This window comes from Pinus tabuliformis, chromosome 4_2, assembly GCF_031772625.1.
Source record: "Pinus tabuliformis cultivar Carrire ecotype Pingquan chromosome 4_2, CPIR1, whole genome shotgun sequence".
NCBI classification, from domain to species: domain Eukaryota; kingdom Viridiplantae; phylum Streptophyta; class Pinopsida; order Pinales; family Pinaceae; genus Pinus; species Pinus tabuliformis.
The window spans coordinates 398,711,004-398,729,794 of NC_142304.1; positions in this window are offsets into that span (position 1 = coordinate 398,711,004).

The window sequence follows — 18,791 nt, forward strand, 5'->3', positions numbered from 1 at the left end:
AATTCGCCAAGTTCGGCTAACTGTCCTACAAATCCGCCCCTTCTTCCACTCACTGGTAGACAAATTGGCCAAATGCTGATGAAAATTGTGTGATCATTAATTTTTCTAATGTCCCCTGTGCAAGCACCGATGGTGACATGAGCCCCATGTGACTGGGGGCTGGCGCCTAGGTTCTAGCCTCCTTCAACTGTACCCATGGTTTTCTGCTCCAAGGTTGTATGGAAAGTTTTAAGTTTGGGGGTCGGGGTTAAGCCTTGACCCCTGGTCCTACCCCTGGTTCGTGTGGGTGCAGTGACCGGGGTTGGGGCTAGCCCTCGGTCCCTTTACCCACAGTTTAAATACATTTTTACTGTGTCCTTTAAACAAGGTCCACCAATGGCACAATGGTAAGGGCGATTTTTAGTTGGAGAGAGGTTTCAGGTTTGAACTTGGAAGAGGCGCCACCCAACCTTAACCAATTTTTGTGGTCCACTGAGGTGTCACACTGCAGCCTCTGGCTGGGCCACGTGGTAGCCTCTGGTTGGTCTACCTAACCAACATCAAATTTACCAATATGAAATCGCCAACTTAGCACCAATAGGAACCTGAAAAGTGGTGTGACATCATTGGCCCTTTGAACCCAATAATTTTTCCAAATCATCAGGCCTAGTTAACATGCCACGTCAGCAGTACGCTCTGCTGACTGGGCAGCGCTGCACAAAATTTTGCCAAAAATTGCCTATTTGAGAAATCGATCAGAACTCATTTATGGGAGCACACGACGTACGTTTTCCATGAAATCAGTTTCGATGGATTCAAAATGATGAGTTCTATCTAGTTGTTCCATTTTTGATCCATTCTCACAACTTTAATTTTGAGCATATTTTTGAGCATCATGTTATCACTCAGAAGTTCTCCCTAGAATTATGAAAATAAGGAAGCATCCGAGGTAACCACAAACCAATATTTTGGGCTTAGGCTCTAGCCAACCTAAGTCTAGAGAGGGCTCTCTATTTATGATTTAGCTTTGTATTTATGGGATTTTAGGCTAGTTCTTAGTGTTCATGGGGTTTTGATTTTGGATTGAAGGTAGGGTGGTGGAATTCTTGGAACAGATGGACAGAGCTAGGTCTTCAAGCCATTGGGCTATGGAGTCAATCAATGGATAGCATAACTGGATCATATCATTAGAGGGAATGTTCACAGGGCAGGCTAGTAAAACAAACGAAAAATCTTTAGGCCTAGTGGGTGAAGCGATTCTAACCAGGGTGAAAGGGCACTTAAGAATCCTTGGACCGAGATCAAAATGAAGAAAAAAGGGTGATCATGAACAAAGGGCAGTTAAGAATCCTTTGCTATAGACCAGAGGAGAAACTACGGAAGCTAAGGAGCAGTTAAGAATTCCCTAGCTAAGATAGTTTAGGGGAAAACATTTAGAATGTGAAACAGTCAAGACAGAGTGCATTTAAGAAATTTATGAAATATCACTCCATGCTACACATTTAGATTTTAGAGATACACATAAGATTATGGAAAAAACATAAGGAAAAAAAACATTGAACATGAGAGAATACTTATTTGTATTTCGCTTTACACAAGAATCTTGTAAAATATCTGATCTTTATTCCTTGATCTAGTAAGCCAATCCAGTCATTGATACAATAGAACTTTGATTTGAGAGAAAAATTCTATAGAAATGTCTAGGAATCCACCCTACATACTTCGAAAGGTGAAGTATTTATACAAAAAATAATTACAAAATATCTCATAACAATTTGAAATTTAATCTAGGGAGTAAAATATCTTCATGCATGAAGATAGAGACAGATGTAAAACTGTTTCTTGTTGTCCCTTTTATTGTGGTGTTGTTGGCTGTTTCTGTTGAGTTTTGAGCCCTTTAAGCTGGCTGATAGTTGTGGTATTTCTACGTTGGAATCTTATTTACTTTGATCTTTTACTAATAATATTTGACTCTGTTACTCTTTGACCCTGCTGATCTGTCTCTACCTATTTCACTTGGCTGCTTTCAGATTTACTGTGGTAACTTTATGATGTAAAACTCTTTCATAGTAAATCTGTCATTTTCTCCCACCATTCTGCCTCAGGCAATCTCATTTTCAACATTCTTCTATAAATTTCATCTGCCTCTGTGTATTTTGCAAAATTAGGCTTGGTGAGAAACAAATGTTTCACCTCATGTTCTAGGAAAAACAGGTTCTCCAATGTATCATATAATACTTTGCCAGTGGGCAAAGATTTAATGCTTGAAGAGATGGCTTGTTCCTTGGCCAATCTCCTGATTCTATCACTATAGTCCAATTGGGTCATGAGTTTGTCATTGATGACCATAGGACTAGGAAGGCCTTTGTCCCTCAAAATTTGAAATTTAGCCATAAACCAGTCAATGGCTACTTGCATGTTATGGCACTTTTCTTATAAGTTGAGCATGAGGTTTCTTTTGGAAAGAACCTTTTTAATCTCTAGGATGGCTTCAGTCCTATCCTCTATGCCAAGCTCATGGAGCTCATATATGTTCTTACTGTTCACGAGGTGGATAAGTCGATTTGCATCCTAAGGTTGGTCTCCTAATTCCATTTGTTCAAATATAACTTGGATTGATGGCCAAATATCATTGACAGAGTCAATGATATTGGCCCAGAGAATCTCTTTAGTCTGTCCTAGTGGCTTCTGCAGTGTCAAATCTTTCTCTAGGACTTTGATTTTCTCACCCATCCTTAGGGCCTTCTGTGTCTCTTCTCTTTGCTGAATTTGGGCAAGTTTGCAATCAGTTTCCAAACTTGCCACTTTCTCCTTTAATATTTTGAGCTCTGTAGCTTGGATGGACATATCCTCCATAGCTTTTACCAGTTCTGTTGTTTTCTCAGTTGATGTACCTGCAGCTGTAGTGGACTCAGTTGTAATTGGCAGTGTTGTTGTCACCGTGGGGATGGCAATTGTGAAAGTTATGGCTAGGTCGCTTTGCTTGGATTGAATCAAAGTGTCCAACTCCTTCTCTATTTCTTTACACTGATCATTTAGCTTTAGGACTAGGTCCATAAGCTCTTCATGTCCTTGTTGTGCTTCTAGGACTTCCATTGTTTGGGGGTGATGTAGCTAGGGAATTTTGATCTGTTTCTTCAGTGCAGTAATGTCGTCATTCTTATTTTTAATTAGCTGCTCTCTTGCTTTCACATCCTTGGGATCATGTCCCAATTCTATCACTAATTCCTCTAAGGACTTGATTCTTGTGTCTTTGGCCTGTGAGGAGGCCTTCTCCAACTGAAACTGAGCTGACATATTGTTTAAAGAGTTCTGCAATTGGTGGTTTGCTATGGCTTTCCCTGTCAATGTAGAATAAATCATCTCACCCATTTTCTTATGCAACTCAATTTGGTCAATGGGATGAATATCCCTTGCCAGTACTTCAAAATCTACTCTTTTTAAAATATTGGTGTCCTTGGTTGCTGAGTGGTTGGTTTGATGAAGGTCATCTGCATTTTCCCCTCTTTGACATCATAGGCTGACATAAACCTTGTTTGATTGGTAGGGGACATTTTCAGATACTGTGCATAGGTTTGGGCTTTTAGCATCTCATTTCTTGCCTTTATTTCTTTGTATCTCTATTTAATGTCTTTGTCTTTATCTGCTGGCATTCTGAAAGAGGACACCTCAACACTTTGATGTCTTTCCAACATCTGAGTGTGTGATGTGGAAGGTTCTAGGATGCCTCCAGATGGAGTGGCATGCTTGCTCCCATCTCTTTCTATGCTTGTAACGTCAGTTGTCTCCTCTGTATATTCTTGTTCAGAGACAGGATTTACTCTTTATCTCTTAGCCTGGCTTGTCTCTGCATAGGCTTGTGATTTTGCTCTTTTTGAAGTAGTGGCCCCTTCCCTGTTTCTCTTGAGGCCTTTCTCCTCATTTAGAGGAGTCTGTAAGACTGGGGGGGTACTCATGGTGGCCTCTGGTCTGTCTGTTTCCTCTGATTACTCTGGTATGTCTGATTATTCGGGCACCTGTGATTCTTCTGGTACCTGCAGGAAAGAACCCTCATCAAGTTGTTTCTCTAGGTCAATTAATGTGTTTTTCATAGCAACTTCAGTACTATCCCTGTCCTCTAAAGTGTTTTCCACCCATTGCAATTGGTTGGCATACTTTTCTATTTTAGGGATGCGGTGATGAATGTAGGGAGCCATCTTGTTTTTCTACCTTCTTTTGCAGATGAAATCCAAGGGATCATATCTCCATATGAAGCTCTATTTTAGATTTAATCTTTGAAGGATTAGGTCTGCCTCCTTTCCAGCTTCTCTGCTATTACAAATAAAGGGACTTAATTGGTCTTTGATCTTGAGCTGGGCTTTCTTTTTGGCTTTAACAAAGTGTACGTCATCTAAATTTATTATCTGCCTGTAGTATTCTAGAGAAAATAACCTCATTGGGAGGTATTTAGGTAGTTTGTATGGGGCCAGCTCACAGCCATAAATCTTGATCTCAGTGTGGTTTTGGTACAAGTACCAATCCCCTACTTTGGATTGTTTTGAGAGTTGCAGGATCCTCTTTATATCTGAACTGATTCTTGGAGGAGGGCTGCCTATTAGCATTGTCACAATGGGATGTACAAATAGGTCTATGAAGTCTGTATATGAATATGGAGAGTGATATTTATGGATTAATGGAGACCAGAAAATTACTGATCTAGGGTGACCTTTTGTGTCAAGCTTCTGGAGAGTAAATGGGAACTTATCTGCTTGGTAGTATAGAAAAAGGTGATACAAAATAGAGGAGTACTTGAAGATTTGCTCATTACTCATCCTAAGGAATTGGTCATGCATTCTATCGGCTATAAACTTGGCATAATCATAAATTATAACAGGAGGCTGTCCTGGAGTCAAGATGGACATGAAAGCCACGATGATTTCATCTATATACACATTGGTGGTATAACCTAAGACACTGGATATCATTGCTACAATGTCCTGGCCAAACGGGGAAAATATAGTATACACATATGGAGGGGGTTCTTTGGGGGTATACTTCTCTTCCACAATGAAGGTTTGGATTATTTGGGCCAATCTTGTAGGGTTGAGCTTGGGAAATAAGTCCAAAAGATCTCCAATGGAGAGGGGAGTCAAGTTTTGACCCGACTGGAGTTGTAGCATCTCATTTGTTAATTCAGCAGTGATGGTGAAAAGCATGGTCTAGTTAGGGGACATCACTACTCTTTTACTGGGGATATAGTTTGCATGGCAGTAATGGACAATTTCTGGGAAAATGTGAACTTCAGGGAATTGGTACTTGGGCAAATTGGACTCCCAAAAACCAATTTTATCAGCACGGTTTAGGTATTGGTCTCTGTATCGACAATATAGTTTGAGAGGGGATTCATGGACAGAGGTGTCTTTTATTTGGAAATCCTTATCAGCTAGGGGGATGTGGTCTAGGTCCAGATGAGGAGCGGAAATAGGTCTCACATCCATGGCAATTGGGGAAGCCATTCTCAGTTCTTGTGGATTTGAGAATGGGGGAGGTGATTTTTCAGTCTTTTAGGGCAATGGTAATTTAGTACATAGTAGGTTCGAGTTGCTAGAGTTTCTTTAATTAATTTTTTACCTTAGCTAAGAAAACTCAGTAGCTGGTTCTGAAATTGACAGGGTTTTCCAGTGAATTATGGCTTAAATACCTAGAATTAAGGAGAACTGGCTCTGAACAGGGAAATTGGCAACTGCGAATGGTTGAAAAGGCTCTAAGTAGGCTGGAAAGCAAACTGGGTGCTCTGTGGTGTCTTTAGGGTGCAATTGGACGTAGGTTGACAACTTCAACGTTCGCAGGTGCGTGCATGAAGTTTTACAGTTGAAAAATGATAAAAACAAATGATTTGGGGCTTTTTGGCTTTATGCGCGAAAGTCAATTTTGGCAGATACGGGTGAACGGTGGTCATTTCTCGTGTAGCGGGGTGAACAGTAATTATTTTGTCGTGTAGCGGGCGGGCGGTAAGTGGTTTCCATTGCATCGCTTTTGGGTGATCGGTGGTATTGGGGGGAGGTCACCCGATTCCATACGTTGAACGACATGTAGCATTTGGGGCCCGATGGAAAACAACTTTTTCGGGCGGGTATTGTTTAGACGTTGGGCTCGTCCGAAATGGATAAGGGCGGTCAAATGTGGAGGGGAGCGATCGTGCGGTGATCGGGCGGAGGAGTATTTCGGAGGGTAGTGGGGGGGCCGACGGGCGCTTAAGTGCAACGATTTTTTGGATTAATGAGGGATAAAGCGGGGTTAAGGCGCCGGGGTCATTAGTGGAGGGATTAATTGGGTTTTTTCCTAACTTAATCGCGGATCGATTAGTTAGTGGGTTTGTCGGGGTTTGGGTAGAAAATCATAGTTTATATAATTAAACTAGGGTGGGGTTAATTTATATGTGGGAGTTAAATACATACGGGGAAAAATGGTTTTTGTTTGGGATTTAATAAATAAAATTAGTAATTAATAAAATGAGTGGAAAGGGGCACAATACCATAAGTATATGATATTTCATGTTTTAATGCTTTTCTCATATAACATAAATAGTTAGGATATGGTGTTTTTGTGGGTTTTTTTATAAGAAAGTGATTTATGTGGGGGAATAAATACTTTTCCTAGGTAAAAGTATTTTAACCTTAGGAAAGGAGTATTATTAGGGAAAATGAATGAACTGAAGGGGGGATGAATTTTTATGAGGGGGTTTTAGTACTTATTTCTTAATAAGTCAATGAGCCTAGGTTCCGGTCCCTCCAAAAGTCAGAGAAATGCTCTGAGCCTCTTTGACTTAAAGGTTTTGGTACTTTGAACTTTATTGTGGGAAATTAGTTAAGTAAACAGGTGAAATGAATGGGGGGAGTTAATTAATTGACTTTGTAAACCTTATGCATGCTTAATTTCCCATTCACATTTGAAATACATGTTGAAAGATGATAAATGTGCTTTTGTCTAATCAATCACCATACTTATACAACCTTTCTTCTACTTACCCACCTACTCATCCTACCATTTTCACTTCTCTTTATTAGGGTGCATTTGAGTTAGAAAACCCTTATAAAACATTTTTCTTTCTCTTTAAAGTAGTAAACTAACTAAATCTAACCTTATTACATCCAAGGGCTTAGATTTAATAGCTGAGCTCCTTTTATTTACTCTACCTATCTAATGATCTGCCAAGATTAAATAGTTTGGTCAGATTTTATTCTTTAACTATCAACATGAAATTTAAAGCATGGCATAATCAATATTAAATAGTTTGATTACCATGGATTGTGGCATGAATAACAAGCTACACACAATCATTATTATGCACAAAAAGTAAATAGTAGTGGCATTTTGGCTTGCGCACTTTCATGGTATTTTTTATTTTCTTGGGGTTCATATTTTTAATCTTTTTTGACCTTTTTGTTCTTTTTGTCCTTTGATTATTTTTTTAGGACATACCCTCTTTGATTTTATTTTATTTTTAATTTTTTGAATATGGAAAACATTTGCAGAAAGCAAAGATGTGTACATATTACAGTTTTAATCTCAAACATTCAAAAGTTATGACTCCTATTGGTATAGGAACCTAACACACCAGATGACTCCTCCCCACTGGAAGATTTTTGACCTCAAAAACACTTTTATTATTGAAAAATTACATGAGGATACAACCCCCTCACCCTTCCAGTCTCAATCCACTGGAATTTTGTTGAATTCAACAATTTGAGCTTTTCATGAAAACTGATATTTTTCCTTGATTTTGGAGACTCTGTCTTATTTTTGTAGATACCATCTTGCTGCAATTTCCCAAAATTTTCGGAACAAAAAACTATCCTTGAAGAAACAAACATATTATCTCCTCGGTCGTCAATCAAAGTAAACTTAAACAACTTGAAATTCTTCTTAGCTCAAACACTGTTGACATGCCAATGTTTAGTTTGTCTTGCCTTGTACTTGGCTTGACTCTTGACTAAGTGTGTTCGCCATTGCCATGTACCATTTTGAAATCCCCAAGAAGAACTTGTGGAACCTATGCATTCTTTATCAATTTTCTTTGGCACTTTCTCTTTGATCTTTGCACCCTTTAGCATCGACATCTTGTTCCCATCACTGTTCAACAATGATGTATGTTGCTGCAATTTTTTTCATCATGTTTACCTCCTTTAGAAGGAAATCCTTTTAGAGCCCTGAAACAACTTATTACAACCATTAGGAACTTCAATGAAATCAAATTTATCATTGGATGCATCTCCTTGAAAGGCTTCATTCACAAAATCTTTGTGCTTGAACATTAACAAAGCAAAATTTTGACTTGCATTCATAATTCTCTTCATTTGTCCTGCATGCATAAGAGACAAAATCATCTTGTTCCTATGTGCTCTAAATATGTACTCATTTCCATTCTTGAACAAGTGGTACTTATTCTCATGGTGATGAAATATTTCTCTCCTATCATAAAGATTTGGGCTTCCCAAAGCAATACCTGAAATGTCAAGCGGAACTACATCAAGTTCAACTTCATCAAGAAAGTTTGCATTGATTGCAAATCTTAGGATACACTTCCTTGTCGCCCGCAAATTTGAATTCTTACATATCCAAACTAAAGGATAAGGTCTTGGATGTGGAATGGTTTCTAAATTTAACTTCTTGACTATGTGTACAAAAATCAAATTTGCTTGAGAACCACTGTCAAATAGTGTGTCAATTTTGGTATGTTTTGAAACAACTCTAATATGGAAAAGTTCAACGATTGTTTCATCATCTTGAGTATCATTGGAACAACTTGAAGAACTAGTGCTTTCTATGTCTTTCCTTTCAAACCCATCACTGTAACCTTGGTTTCATCTCCTGAATCAGAACCTAAGTCATGTTCTATAATTACAGTTGTTTTCTCCTTCTATTTGTTTTTAAGTTCGTTGGGTTTCAACTCTGGATGGAGTTTGTAACAATAGTCTTCATCATGTCCATTTTTCAAAAAATGTTTGCATGTTATTTTTTCTTTTTCCATTTTAATAGAAGCATTCTTCTTCCCTTTTCCCTTAAACTTACCCTTCCCTTTTTCTCCAATTTCAAGGGAAATCTCACTTTTTTCATCTGAAATATTTTTCCCTCTTGCTTATAGATGTGTACCTTGAACACAAACATCATCTAAATTTGTGGGATTAAAAATAAGAATAGTGTGCCTTAGATAACTATGTAAACCTCCAATATATTTTAACAAAGTTTCTTGAGATGTCAAATCTACACCCAATGCTAGTGCTCTTCTCCTAAATTCTTGGATATAGTTTTGAACACTTTGTCCTTTTAATTGCCTAAAATTATGCCAATCCATAATAGCCTTCTGCATATAAGATAATTGATAAAACTATCTTCTAAGTGCAACAATAAAATCAATCCAATAGGTTGAGACCTTACCATGATTTTTCATTTCCTCTTGTGTTTTGGATTCCCACCAAATTAGTGTTGCACTCTCTAACCTTAATGAAGCCAACTGAATCTTTGTTTCATCATCCTTGATGTTTTTTATCCTGTAATATACTTCAAGTTGATGAACCCAATTATCTAGTCTTTTAGAATTAACCTCACTAATATACATAGGCAATTCAACTTTAATATCAAATTTCAACAAGGGAGTTTTATGATGTCCATTTGGAGTATTTGGAGGTGTTTGTGAAATGGTTGTTGTGGAAGGGGATGAAGATGAAGGTGAGGATGGAGGTGAAGATGATGGTGGAGAATATGGTGGTTTGTCACCATTCCCTTTTGAAGGCTTGTCATCATCTCCTCCTTTTACTTCAGAAGAACCCTCTCCTTTTGAAGCCTGAAACTCTCACCCTGCAATCTTGAATTTCTCTCTTCATAGAGAAACTTCACCATGTCAGTCATGTCAAAGAATGCTTTTCTAAAATCCTTTTCATCCTCTAACATATTATCAGCTCCTCCTTCATGAGACATGCTTACTGAAGCGTCAGGAACAACTTGAGGTGAAACTTGTGGTGGATATTGTGGAAAATGTGCTCTCCTTGTCCTTGTCCCAAATTGAGAACTTGCACCTGTTACACTAAAATTTGTCACCATGGCTATTTGCAGTTAGTATGGCTCCATCAATAGTCATAGTGTCCTCCTTGGCAAGTCTTATACCTCTACTCCTCATGTCAAACTCCATAAAAGAGAGAAAGTCTTTAAAAAGTCAATATAACTCTGGTTACGCAGTTTCTCTTACCCTTACCTGCGTGTACGCACCTCAAGTTCATAATACCTGCGTACTTGTACGCTCTGTCTGTAAAGGGGTGGGTGCGTACTCCTGTAAAGGTCAAAAGGCGCAAGTTTTACTTCAAAAAACTTACTTGTGGTCGATTCTAGAGCATTCTAGAAGATGGTTTGACGTGGATTGAGCGCCTCCAGATGGTTCATGCATCCCAATGAAAGAGGAACTTATCCCATGAAGAGGGGAGCTATCCCATTGAAAGAGGGGCTTATCCCATTGATGGTGGACCTGATTAACTTCCTCCAAAGCACTATAAATACAGGCATTGGGCCAGAGGGAGGGGAGGTTGAAAGCTGAACATTCCTAAGGGTAGATGCTGCTGAAATTAGGACTCCCTTTTAGAGCTTGAGAGGAGAGATTCCAATCCTTTCTTAGCTTCATTTGGAAGTGGGTGAGCTGATCAAAGTAAAGGAGAACTCTTGCTGGACCCTGGGAGGGACCTGCACAACACCAAGGCACTGGTTGTAATGGTTTCTTTTGTTTCCAATTAATACAATTAAGTTCATTTTTCTCAACAAGTTGTTATATATAATTTGTTTCATAAACTCCTTGGTCTTTATGATGAATATGTTTTATTATATGAGTTATTCAGGTGCTATGTAATCGTTTGCTTGTTAGTGAATGCAGGCTTCAAGGAGAAGGAGCTCATCTGGATCGAAGAGGCTTGGCTGCTACAAACAAGCGTTGGACTAGAGGTAAGCCTTAAACACCTGGTTGCTTTTATTTTAAATGCATATTTAGGGAAAGATAGTGCTTGATTGTTTTGTTTGTCACTAGAAAGCCTTAGCTTCTAGGGAGGTCGGTTTTGTCCGCAAAATTGACTCTTTCCGCATGACAAAATGGCGACTCCACTGGGGAATCCATGGATTTGATTGATTTCTCTTTTGATTGATACTTTGATTTGAGAAAAGTTGATTTCTTTCTAGTTTTTGACTGATTGACTGTGAATTTGGGTGGAATAGCTTAGGGTTGAGTTAGTTTTTATTTTTCTTGATTTTGAGAGCAGTACGCACCCTCTGCGTTAAGCACAGTGCGTACCTGTACGCACTTCTGCTTTGTACACAGAGCGTGGCCGCACCTGTGCAAACAGGCTGCCTGCGTACCCTGTCAAAAGTTTAGAAAATTTCCATTTTTTCCTTTTTACCTATTAGATTTTGTTTATAGCTTGTTTTTGCTGCCCAGATCCACTGGTTACCTGTCAAAAGTTTTCATCTAAGCTTGTTTCATTAGCATCAAGGGTTTTAGTGAAGTTCATAGAAATTCTAGCCCTAGGTTTGATTTTTGTATTGGTCTTGTAGTGACTTTGGCTTTAGAAGTTGTAAAAACCTTGGATATCCCTGGTCTTTTCAGTCTTCTTAGGAGTCGGACCTTTCGTAAAATCCACCTTTGTGAGAAACCTACCTTTGTGTTGTCTCTTTGCGGAATTTCGAGAAGGCTTGTTTGTTAAGCTGTGAATTTCATTCTTAAGAAAAAGAACAAAAGCTTTTTATTTTTGTTTTTGACTGATTTATGATTCTGCATGAATTAGTCCTTGGTTGAATTGTAACTGAGTAAAACAACCTGGAATTATATTTTGTAGGCTTTTACCTCATTAGATTTGCTTTTAGGTAAATTTCTCTTAGATTTTCATAGATCTTAAATTGATTTGATTTTCATAGATCTTAAAATTGATTTTTGTTAAGTAGTTTTACATGCTTTGTTAAAATAGGAAAAATACAAAATCTCTTTTGAAGAAAGTTTGTTTTAGTAGCGTTTGAAGTCTTTGAAAAGAGAAAGGAAGTTTTCGTGAAATAATTAGTGGTCATGTGTTGTGTGCTTTGGAAAAGATAAAGAGATTGTTTCTTTGATTTTCATTGCCAAGAAAGTTGTCTTTATAAATTTTGCATTCTCCAACTCTCTTAGCTAGGGAATTCATTGAAAAGGAAAGATTGTTTTGTTTCATCCTAGGTGCATCTTTTTAGTGGATTTGAGTCGAGTCTACACACCATCAGTTTCATCTCCGCTACCTTTTGTCCTAAAGAAAAGCCATAAAAATTAACGCTTAAAGTAAAATTAACTTAGTAACTTTTTATTTACTAGGGCTCTGATACACCAATATAGATCAGGCTAGTGTCTTGGAGTAGGAGAGTAATTAACTCTCCAAGACAGTAAAAACAAACAAGTAGCTTATCTTGTGGTAGGATAAATCCAACTGTTACATTTATGCTCTGGGAAAGCTCCTCTTAAAGGAGAAGCACGAGATCGTGTCCGAACCAGTGAGGGAATCAATCCTCCTTCATTGGGAACGACGCCAGATATGCACGTACTACAAACGGTAAACCTCGGATTAACCATTGTCGAGGAGCCTGGGGTCACTTGTCGGTAAACCTTGGATTATTGTCAAGGAGCCGGCAAGGGGATTGAGCTTGTTACTCTGCCCTTGCGTGCTATCGGATCGTAGACTGTTCCCCCAGGTATATTTGTTGCTGTTGGTGACCTTAGTGACTATTATCTTTAGGATTCTTCCTAAGGTGACGGTGGAGGGAAGATCCCACTGTACCTGGAGCAGACGTCGGCTAGACTCACTTGGATTTTCTGGGGGGTTCACTTCACTCGAGACGGTTAAAGTGGAGGAACTTGGTCCAGTCTATTCATTAAGCAGGTTGCCGGGGTAACTGTTCCACCCGCCACTTCTGTACTGAATTCTGCGATGTTGGATTTCATCACCAACTAGTGTTTTCGGTCCGGAAGGTTACTGTTTGTGTGTGGTTTGACGCCCTAGATTCTTTAGGCGTGTGATTCGAATTTGTTTGGTTCTTTAGAGACTTTAGGCGGTTTGCTTTGAGATTTTACTTTGTTTGCGTGTGCAGTAGTTAAAAGTTTTTAGCTGTGGCTGAATTACCAAGACAGTCCCGTAGACTTCGGGGCCAGTCTCCTGAGGTTGTAACCGTGGCTGATTTGTTGAGGAAGTCCCGTAGACTTCGGGGCCAACCTCCTGAAGACGTCCCGGGCCATTACGAAGGTTTGAAAGTCCTCGTAACTCCTAGTGGCAGTAAAGTAGGGTCACCTGAAGAAGGAGAGTCTTCGTTGGTTGTTCATCCTGATTACCAAACTCTAGAAACAGGTTATAATCCTGAAGCTATTTCGGTTTCCGAACTTGCTGGTAGTTTTTCATCTACTAGTGATATAGGCGAAGAACCTGAGATATCTGAACCTGTTACTCCAACATCGGGGTTAGTCTCTCCAACTTCTAGTGCTCCTAATTCACCTAGGGTAGAAAGAGTCATCACCGAAAATCTTCCTTCTGGTTTGATAGCTATTGAAGAACTTGCTCCGGAAGAAGAAATAGGCATCCCTATCCCTGAAAATCAACCTACTATTGATCTAAGGGAGCGTGAATCCATTTTTTACAGTCCACCTAGAAGTACTACTTGGTATCTTTCTTTAACTAATTATTTGGACAACTCAGTGTTAAGTTTTTCACCACCTCGTGTTCCTTATCCACCTAGGGGTATTTATACTCCCGTAAATATGTCAGGTCAGTCGTCCATGTTTACTCAATCGCCTGAATCTTTTTTGTACGGCGGTCCTTCTGTTCCCTCTGGGTATCAGTCACTTTCTGGTACTTTTTCGGGAGCATCTCCTCAACCCATTGAACAAAGGATATTCACTGGAAGCAATGGTGCAAAGCCGTTGAGCGTAGAAGACATTCTTATGATGTCAGGTTCTATTCCCGCTTCTCAACCTCAAGGTGGCCAGTTACCGCCTGGGGGGCAGCCTCAATTAACGCCTGGGGGGCAACCTCAAGGTACACAATTTGCATCTGGGGGGCAACCTCAAGGACAGTACGTGCCTACGGTACATTACATTCCTCAAGGTCAACCCCAGACTCAATATGTACCCCAAGGTCAACCCCAGTATCAATTTATACCTCAAGGTCAACCCCAGTATCAGTACATGCCTCAAGGGTATCTACCCCAAGGTCAGTACTCGAGTCAAGGTTTCCAACCACCCCAAGGTCAATCTTATGTTCAAGGTACGGGAAATGTACCTTTCAATTATCAATCCTACCCTCAACCCGGTTATGGATCTCAATATCCTCAACCTGTTATGGGTCAATACCCCGGAATGAACATAGTGTGGGATCCATCGCAAGTTCAACAGGTGTTGCAGCCAAATGTACAGTTGTCATCTCAAACTGGACAACCCTTAGTTTCTGGTTCACCCCAGCAACCAGTCCAGTCTAATATTCAAACTTCTGTACCTTCGGTAGTTTCTCAGTCTGGGCCTATTTCGCCTCGTACTCCATCTCAAACGACTGCTGCAACTGCCGCAACATCTGTTCAATCTACCCCACTTACTTCTGGAGTATCGACAGCTCCGGTTTCTACTGTCCTGTATCTACTCCTCAGACATCTTTACCATCGTCTGGATCCACGATTCAAACTACGGTTCAGATGCCTGTAGGACAACCTGGTTTAAGTACGGTTGTCACAAGTCAACCACAATTCACTTATCAACCGTACCAGGGACAGTACCAATTCGGTCCTGCTGTCCAGCAGCCAGTTTACCAGTATCAACCGTATCCTGGGTACACTTATCAACAACCACAACAACCCCAGTACGGTCCGGTTAATCCTGGTTTTCCAGGAGGATACAATATCCCGAACGCGATTCCTATTCCTAGTTATCCTGGATATCCTCCTCCTGGGGCTGGTATAGTGACCCAGAGTTTTAGGGATCCTAATCGGCAGCTACCGTTTATCGCAACTTTGGATTTACCAGACTTGTCGCGCCTAACGAACGATCCAATTAATTATCTTCCGTTTTGGCCGCCAATGCCGAATAAGTTGCCCAGTGACATTCCCAAGTTCGAAGGTAAGTCTGGAGAGGACCCGTCGAATCATGTGATGACTTACCACCTCTGGTGTGCCTCTAATTCCATCTCGGATGATTCGATCCGCTTACGTCTTTTCCAGCGCACTCTCATTGGTCTTGCGGCCAAGTGGTACATTGAGTTACCACGGGCCTCTTTTTATAATTTTAGCCAGTTAGCTACCTCGTTTTTAACTCATTTTCAGTTGCCGGTCAGATATGATAATGGCACGGAGTTACTAACTTCATTAAAACAATCGACGTCCACTTATATTTCCGATCATATTCATGAATGGAGACGTCGAAGGCGGTTAGTGAAAGTTTTTATCCCGGACCAGATCTTAGCTGAATGGTTTGTTAAATCATTGTTACCGAAGATTACTGAAGACGTAGCTAAGGCCGGAGTAGTTACTGAGGAGCAAGTGATTGCTCAAGCGCAGTACCTTGACTTAGTTTATACTCAGTCAGGTACGTTACACGAAAAGATCCCAGATCTTCCTAAGTCAAATCAAATCGCTGCTGCTCCTTCGGGATCTCATGCTGCTGATGGCATGATTGGTACGGTGAACACTAAAAGCAAGAAGAAATCCTCAAAGAATTCTTCTCCTATTATAACCTTACCAGACTCCCCGACAGGAGATTCTTCTGCTGAACTTTCCGCCGATATTCACGCTGTAGAGTCATCTACGGCTAAATCAAAATCCGGTGGGAAGAAGAAAGGGAAGAAGAAGAATAAAGCAGACAAAACTCCAAAGGAGAAAACTGAAAAGGCGGAATCCAATGATGAAAAGCGCAAACCTCGTTATCCATGTCTTATTTGTGAAGAAGAACACTTTACAAGAGACTGCCCTCATCGAGCAGAGGTTGCGAAGATCGTCAAAGGTTCCCAAATTCCTGCTGTCTTGAAGGATCCATTTCCAAAAGATAGCAAAATGATAGGTTCTTCCTCGAGTGCCAATGAAGAACCCATATTGATGATGTCCATGTAAGGATTGCGACTCGATCGCAAGATTATGGTAGTAAAAGTCCTGTTGATGGCAAAGAAGCAGAATCTTCTCATTCTAATCCATCAACCTCAGCTCCCGGTTCCGATCCACTACAGATCGAGAAACCTAACCCAGACTTAGTAATCAAACCGCCCGCCAAGGGTGTACTTCGAAGGTCTGCTTTCAATCCACATGCGAGAGCGGCCCAGAATTATAACATTGTTGAGGACTTAGCTGTTTCACCCTCAGCAATGTCGGCTTTGGAAGTGCTGCAATCATGCCCAGCACAACGCAAATTACTTTTGTCGGCTATAGGAGCTGTTGATGTTCAGGACCCGAACCTAATAATCTTTGATCTAGAAAATAGTACACCGCGTTTGCCTCATCAAATGGCTTTCCAGATCCCAGTGATAGTAAAAAACAGGCCTATTCATCGGACTGTAATTGATGAGGGAGCTTCCACGTGTATTATGTCGATACAGTGTTGGAGATCGCTTGGTTCTCCTTCACTAAATCAATCCCCGACAATTCTTAAGGCCTTTGATGGCCGTGGGTTTCATCCTTTTGGCATTCTACAGGATTTGCCTATAGGGGTTGAAGGAAAAACCGTTAGTCTAGATGTGGAGGTGGTTGATGCCCCTCTAGACTACAACCTTCTCTTGGGTCGAAGTTGGTCTTACGCTATGACAGCGGTCGTTTCATCGGTCTTCCGAGTAATAAAGTTCCCACATAATGGAAAGATCGTAACAATAGACCAGCTGGCTTACTTTTCATCCGACCCACCTCTTCAGAGAGTATTCAGCATGTCGGTAAAACGACTATCCCATATAAGGATGTTGGAGTAGGATTAGTTAAAGATGCCGGTTTACTGGGAACTTTTCCTTTTCCTCCACTCAACGCATCATCTTCATTTGCAACCATTCATATGATTACATCAGACACTATTTATTATGACGATCCTTGGATCGTTCCTTCTGAATCTGAAATAGACTCATTTGGTAATTTTATGCCTTTGAGTCCATATGAAATTGCCTATGAAGCCGTGCAGTCTTTTACCGACCCGTGTTCAACCAAAATCGACCAAATGAATGTGGTCCGTGAGGAATCACTTTTCACATCAACCTCGGAGTTAATAGCGTTTCCCGAAGTTGTGTCATCTGACGAGCAACTTCGTGAAGTCCTGTGTATAGATGATTTACCATGGGAGGATCTCCATCATAGATCTTCGTTTTTACCTGAGGATGATCGTTTTGAAAATGATTTCTCATCAATTTTTACAGCTGAATATGTCAAGGAAGCTCAGAATCCCATGAAACATCCTGATTCAGAGCTGAATTTGGGAAATATCTCTCGAACTATTCCCATTGACATTTCAGTTAAGCCTGGAATTGTTGAGAACATTCATATAGGTGCCTCGTGTACAGATGACGAAATTCAGACATACAAGGCCCTATTTCAAGAATTCCGCGACGTGTTTGCCTGGTCCTATGAGGAAATGCCAGGAATTGATCCCGCGATTGTTGTTCATGAGATCAAGACTTACCCGGATGCTAAACCCGTCCGGCAACGTTTGCGTCAGATTCACCCACGAAAAGCTGCTGCAATTAAAGCAGAAGTTGAAAAACTGTTGAAAGCAGGTTTCATTTATCCGATCCCGTTAACGGATTGGGTATCGAATATTGTTCCGGTTAACAAAAAACAGGGAACAATAAGAATATGCATCGATTATAGGGACATTAATCGAGCTTGTCCAAAGGACAACTACCCAACACCCTATATCGATCAAATCATTGATGATTGTGCCGGCAGTGAAATATTTTCCTTTATGGACGGTTTTTCCGGTTACAATCAAATCAATATTCTACCTGCCGATCAACCAAAAACGGCTTTCATTTGTCCATGGGGGACATTTGCTTATTGCAAATTACCTTTTGGGCTTAAGAATGCCGGAGCAACTTTTCAAAGGGCGATGTCTTATGCGTTTCATGACATCAAACACATTGTGCAACCGTATCTCGATGATTTGCCTGCTCATTCATTACATCGAGCTGATCACCTTGTCCATTTACGAGCAATCTTCATGAGGTGTAGGCATTATCGTATTCGGTTGAACCCACACAAATGTGTCTTCTGTATAGAAGTGGGACGATTGCTAGGATTTGTAGTTTCGAAAGCCGGCATTCGCGTCGATCCCTCGAAGGTAGAAGCTATCATCAAATTGCCTCCTCCTTCGAGTCTTCGCCAACTCCAAAGTTTGCAGGGGAAAGCAAACTTTTTACGACGATTCATTCCTAACTACGCCGAGGTTACAAAGGGTTTTACACGGTTGTTGAAACAGAACGCTCAATTCTCTTGGGATGAGATAGCTCAGAAATCTTTTGATGCACTCAAACACGCGTTGACCCATGCACCGTTGTTGCATCCTCCCAACTACAACCAGGATTACTTTTTGTACCTCGCCGCCTCCCATTCCACCATTGGAATGGTCTTAGTTCAGGAAGATGAATTCGGAACGGAACATGTGATATATTACCTTAGTCGGACGTTAAATCCAACTGAGCTAAAATACTCACATGTGGAGAAATTGGCATTGGCAGCCGTTCAAGCTGTCCAACGTTTTCGTCACTACATTTTACTCCGTAAAACTACAGTCATTTCGGATTGCAACCCTATGATCTACATTTTGACTAAACAATTGCTAG